Source organism: Nicotiana sylvestris, chromosome 6 (assembly GCF_000393655.2).
Source record: "Nicotiana sylvestris chromosome 6, ASM39365v2, whole genome shotgun sequence".
Classification (NCBI taxonomy): domain Eukaryota; kingdom Viridiplantae; phylum Streptophyta; class Magnoliopsida; order Solanales; family Solanaceae; genus Nicotiana; species Nicotiana sylvestris.
The window spans coordinates 139563077-139569656 of NC_091062.1; positions in this window are offsets into that span (position 1 = coordinate 139563077).

Consider the following 6580-nt stretch of genomic DNA (forward strand, 5'->3'; position numbering starts at 1 on the left):
AGTGAAACTCAAAACCCACTAACCGGATCGAAACAACGAACAACGACGAACTCGAACTATGTATGGACTGTTTCGACAAACCTCGACCAAAGCTCGAACAAACGAGATGGTTGAGTCTCGTTTTTGGACTGGACTAAAAGCGACGAACCCAAATGTGAAGCAGCAACGATGGGGTCTGTTTGGACATAGCGAAGAAGAAGCAGTAGCAGCTGCCAGTAGGCTGGGCAGCGAAAGCCACGAAGGAGATGAAGACAGTGAAGCAGTCACATTTCTGCGGTGGTCATCTGACATGGTGAGGAGATGACACATCAAGAGCAACAGTGGTGAAGCAGAAGACGCAGCAACAGTCATGGGTGTCGAGCTCAAGCTCGAAGAAGATGAAGGCAGAAGCAGCGGGGTCGTTTTGTGCGTGAAGGAGACGCAGCAAGCAGAAGCAGAAGCCGATGTTTGGACGACACACAATCGCGCTTGGAGCTTACGTAGTTCATGGCGGACGAAGCAGTGGCAGTGGTCGTTTGGGCGGAGAAGATGAAGCAGCAGTGGGTTTTAAAGGAGATGGAGGTGTAGGGCAGTCCGATCTAGGGTCGTGAGGAGGCGAGCTGTTTCGAGACAAGATGAAGGTCGCAGGATTTAATGGGGGGGGGGTTGCCGGACTGGTTCACGTGAGGAAGACGAAGTACGATGTGTGTGTGTGTGTGTGTGTTGAGGGTGAGGTGTGAGAGGGAAAGGGCAGCAGCCATGGCTGCTTGGGGTTTTGGGGTGTTGTCTTGGAGAAGAAGAAGAGAGGGTGGGGGGCGGATAGTTTAGTTTTAGGGTTTGGGTTTTTTTTGTTTTGTTTTGTTTTTGGGAAAAAATGAAAAATGAAGAGGGGTTAGGTATTGGGGTTATGGGGCGGACCGGGTCGACCCGTGTTGAAATGGACCGGGCCATGGGGAAGGTTGGGTATTTTTTGGGCTTGTGGCTTGAATTTGAAGAAGAGCCCAATTCCGATTTTCTTTATATTTTTGCTCTCTTTTCTTCTTTTATTTTTCTAAAACTAAATTCTAAAAATCCTTAAATTATTATTAAGTTATAAAAGCGCAAATTAACTCCCAATAACAATTAACGCACAATTAAGTAATAATTAAGCATAAAATTGTACAATTGGACATTAAATGCTAAAAATGCAAAAGATGCCTATTTTTGTAATTTTCAATTTTTGTAAAACAAACTTAATTACTAACAATTGTAGAATTAAATCCTACATGCAAAATGCGACATATTTTTGTATTTTTTTATTAATTTAACAAATAAACATGCATAGACAAATACAAATAATTATCCAAAAATGTCACAAAAATTCTCAAAATTGCACACCAAGGAAAATCATTTTATTTTGAATATTTTGGGAGTAATTCTCATATAGGGCAAAAATCACGTGCTTACAGCTGCCCTCTTTGCCCGAAGACACGAAGGGTTTTCGTGCAAAGATAAAGTGAACGATTTTTGCCCATCTGAGTACTCCGTATGAAGCATTTTTTGAAAAAGATTTGACCGAACCTTTGCTTCAGAGGTTTCCTACATATCCTGGGCTAAACAGGAATCAGGTCAATGTAGTTCGGGAAGTTTTGGTAGCTGGGACTACCCTGGGACTGCAAGGTTACTGTTGTTGCATGCTATTACCACTGCTTACCGATCTCCTTGTTACACCGTACTTAAAAGAAAACAAGAAGCTAGGCTAGACTACATAAGATCTCATCTATCTTCAACTTGTTCTTGTTGCCTTGCTTTCTTGTCGGCTTGTGTTTCTTCCGGTGCTTTTCTTCCGAGAACTTGGGGATGACACTGGCCCTTTGCTTTTCTGAATACCAGTTTTCATCATTTTGCTCGGTCTACTGGGGATATGGCTTCCTTCATTAAATTTGTTGTGCTGAGCATAATTTAATGTTCACAAGCCGCTTCTTTCAAGACTCGTTTTTTCTTCCTTTTGACTCAGGCACTTGAATTTGTGCTGGGACCTCTTGTTGCAACCTTCTGCTTTCCGGTGCTGGGGATTTTTATTGTTTCCTGCTGGGGATTCCTGTTGTAACCTTCTGCCTTCCGGTGGGGTTACTGATTTCAAAATCTGATATATAAGACTAAAAAGTATTCCTCTCGTTATACAGGTGGGCGCCTGAGACATAAAATGTAAAGACTGAAAAGTATTCCTCTCGTTATACAGGTGGGCGCCTGATTCTAACAACAGCTTTTGAAAATAAAGTGCCATTCCTTCTTTTAGGTTGGCGAGATTTAAACAACTTTTACAAATAAAACGCCTTTCCTCTCTTCAGGCGGGCTCCTGACTTCAACAACTTTGAAAAATAAACGCATTTCCTCTCTTCAGGCGGGCTCCTGATTTCAACAACAACTTTGAAAATAAAATGTCATTCCTTTCTTTAGGTTGGCGAGATTTTAACAACTTTTTTTTAAAAAAATAAAACGCCTTTCCTCTCTTCAGGCGGGCTCATGATTTCAACAACTTTGAAAATAAAATGTCATTCCTTTCTTTAGGCTGGCGAGATTTCAACAACTTTTAAAAATAAAACGCCTTTCCTCTCTTCAGGCGGGCTCCTGATTTCGACAACTTTGAAAATAAAATGCCATTCCTTACTTTAGGCTGGCAAGATTTCAACAACTTTTAAAAATAAAACGCCTTTCCTCTCTTCAGGCGGGCTCCTGATTTCAACAACAACTTTGAAAATAAAATGCCATTCCTTTCTTTAGGTTGGCGAAATTCCAACAACTTTTAAAAATAAAACGTCTTTCCTCTCTTCAGGCAGGCTCCTGACTTCAACAACTTTGAAAAATAAAACGTCTTTCCTCTCTTCAGGCGGGCTCCTGACTTCAACAACTTTGAAAATAAAATGTCATTCCTTTCTTTAGGTTGGCGAGATTTCAACAACTTTTTTTAAAAATAAAATGCCTTTCCTCTCTTCAGGCGGGCTCCTGACTTCAACAAACAACTCTGAAAATAAAATGTCATTCTTTTCTTTAGGCTGACGAGATTTCAACAACTTTTTTTTTTTTAAAAAAAGCGCCTTTCCTCTCTTCAGGCGGGCTCCTGACTTCAACATCTTTGAAAATAAAATGCCATTCCTTTCTTTAGGTTGGCGAGATTTCAACAATTTTTTTTTAAAAATAAAAAATAAAACGTCTTTCCTCTCTTCATGCGGGCTCCTGACTTCAACAATTTTGAGAATAAAATGTCATTTCTTTCTTTAGGTTGGCGAGATTTCAACAACTTTTTTTTTTTAAAAAACGCCTTCCTCTCTTCAGGCGGGCTCCTGACTTCAACAAACAACTCTGAAAATAAAATGTCATTCCTTTCTTTAGGCTGGCGAGATTTCAACAACTTTTTTTTTTAAAAAAAAAACGTCTTTCCTCTCTTCAGGCGGGTTCCTGACTTCAACAACTTTGAAAATAAAATGTCATTTGAGGGCGGATGAACCCAAAATATCCTATTCGAGGGCGGATGAACCCAATTTCTTTAACTTAAATGTAAAGACTGAAATGTCTTCCAAATTCAAAACTTGAAATTTAAATTGCCATTCTACAGGTGGGCTCCTGACTTCTTCAATTTAAAATTTAACAACCTCCATTCTACAGGCGGGCTCCTGACTTCAACAATTTAAATTTTAACACCTCCATTCTCCAGGCGGGCTCCTGACTTCTTCAACTTTTCAAAATATATTCAGCCTCCATTCTCCAGGCGGGCTCCTGACTTCAACAACTTCCTCAAAATTTTAACACCTCCATTCTCCAGGCGGGCTCCTGACTTCTTTAACTTAAAATTTAACAACCTCCGTTCTACAGGCGGGCTCCTGACTTCAACAATTTCTTAAATTTTAACACCTCCATTCTCCAGGCGGGTTCCTGACTTCTTCAACTTTTCAAAATATATTCCGCCTCCATTCTCCAGGCGGGCTCCTGACTTCAACAACTAATATTTTTAAAAATAAATCAAGCTCCTTTCGAGCTTTGGAGAAAGATTCATCGGACTAAGATTTGGTATCTCAGGAGAAAATTTCATTAGACTAGGACTTTTATCCTAGGAGGAAAATGTAAAGATCAAAGGTTTGAGAAACTTACCTTTGTAATTCCTTTTTTTGTCTTTTCTTTTTCCCTTGCGCTGCTTTGTTCCTGTTTTAACTTTCCAGCAAAGAAAATTTTATCAATTTTTAAAATGGTGGCCGATTTGTGGCCTTGCTGGGGATGGCTTTCTTCTTTAAAAGCTCGTGTTGTCTTTCCCCGAGACTGCTGGGGATAACACTGATGGGGAATTATTTACTTACCTGTTGGGGAATAATATTATTGGGGAGTCTCCTTTCTTCCCCTTTTCTCCAAAGCCACTTCCTTCAAAACTTTTCTCTCTCAACATTGCTGGGGATAAAATGTTATCAGCCGGGGATAACACTGTTGAGGATAACACTGCTGGGAGATTTTGATTCCTTCAAAACTAGTGTTTCACTCTTCTGAAGGCTGCTGGGAATGATACTGGCCTTTTGCTTTTTCCGAGCATAAGTTTCATCCTTTTGTTCTGTCCGCTGGGGAACAACTTCCTTTATTAAAACTTGTTATGCTGGGGGAAAAACTGGTTCAAAGACCACTTCCCTTGAAACTGGTGCTATCTTTATTCTTCCCCGAATGGGTACCTGACTTCCAGAAAATTTTCTAAATGAAAGGAAAATTTTCTGCCCCAGTTGATAATCTCCCTTATGGCATGCATTTCCGTCATCAATGCCATTTCCTTTACCTGTTTCAAATCAAACAAAATTTGTTAGTTTAAAGCGCGGTGGTTGGTTGTGATACTCCACTGGGATGGCTTTTCCCTTTCTCCTTCCTTGTTCTGCATTCCAAAAAACTTGTTGGGGGTGATATTATTTGCTGGGGATAATCCCTTTCTGCTGGGGATATCCCTCTTCTTTCGTGGCATAGCTCGGAAACTGGCATTTCCCCGACCTTTTAGTCTCGTATGAATTTCCCACACCATGCTCATTGCTCTCCTTGATTTGTCCACGGGCCTTGTCCTTGAGGTTTATAACCTTTGATTTCGGCAAGGGTATCCCTCTTGACGCTCGTCAATCCTTTTGTCAATTCCCTTTTGCTGGGGATATCTTTATTGATACTGGCCTCGCGCTTGTTCCTTGCTGACTATACCACTTGGATGTACTAGTCAGATCTCATCTTGCATAATTGGAAAGCTGATGACATATTTTGAAGTCATTTCTCACTCGTTCTGACCAAACAGACTCTACTGGGGAATTTTCTATGAAAGGAGAAAGATAAAAAGGAACAGAATAAAAGACAAAGGAAAAAGATGACTCCTTAACAAAAGAAACTATAAATAAAAACCTATCAAATGCAGATACCGACTCTAATAGTCATGACATGCACATGTGGCCTATCATCTACCGTCAATCGTCTTTCAAGATCTTCATTTGGCGATTCCCCATCTGATTCTCAATCTTATTCGACTTGTAGTGCCCGAAGGGTTTTCACTATCAAGCCTCTCTCATTTTTTTCTTAGCTTTCATCGCCTTATGGTGTCCGTGAAGATTTTCACCGATAAGACTCTCTCATTTGTATCACTTTCCAGCTTGGGATTTGGAGTGTTGCCGGCATGATTCTCTCTGCTGGGGATTAGAGTCCCTTTTGCTGTGGAACAGAGTGTTATGTTCACCGGTAAGACTCTCATTTGTCTGACTTGGCGTCTTTTGCAGACTGATCAGAAGGTCTTTCTTTGGACCGTAATGTGGGTTTTTGGACAGGCTAGAAAGAAAGGGTATTAAAGGCTCAAAAACAAATCAATTTGAGGTTCAAAATTACAACCTTCGGAACCATATTTGTTTACAACAAGCGCAACCCTTGCCCCAGTTTCTTGCTTGGGGATTATTTATTTATTTATTTATTTTTTAATTTTTATTACACCATAACCGAGCCGTGAGGCGCCTACGTATCCTCTTTGAGGAATCAGGTCGAACGTAGTTCCCAATTCCTCTTTTTTCATTTGACTTTTTTATTTTTATTTTTTTTATCATTTCTCTTTTCTTTTCTCTTTTTCTTTTCTTTTTTTTTTTTTCGTTTTGTTGTTTTCTTTTCTTTCTTTCTTTTTTCTTTACCTGCCATGCTTGTGTTTTCTAGTCGTTGCTAATGATTCCGAACGAGGGGTATGAAAGAAAAATAAATAAGGCTCAGAAGGGGTAACGAAGGATAAAGTGTTTAGGTAGCAGAATAAAATGCCTTCGTCATCCCAATCTTCAAAACACGCCATGCACAAACAACACCATTAAATTTCGCCACATCTTCTGATTGTGCTGGACTTGATAACCATATGCATACATTTGCCTTTTTCTTTTGTCATTTTTAAAGCACCATTGGGCAATACTCTCACTTGATTATCATGAAAGGCGAATCTTGCTTTTAACAGTTTTCTTTGTGTTTTACTTGCCCTAGTTCCGTATGACTCGAGCTTCGAATAATCTCAAACCGTCTTTATTCCTTTTAAATGTTCTGATCACCTCTCAATGGTTTTATGATTATCTTTTAAGATCAGTCCCAAACT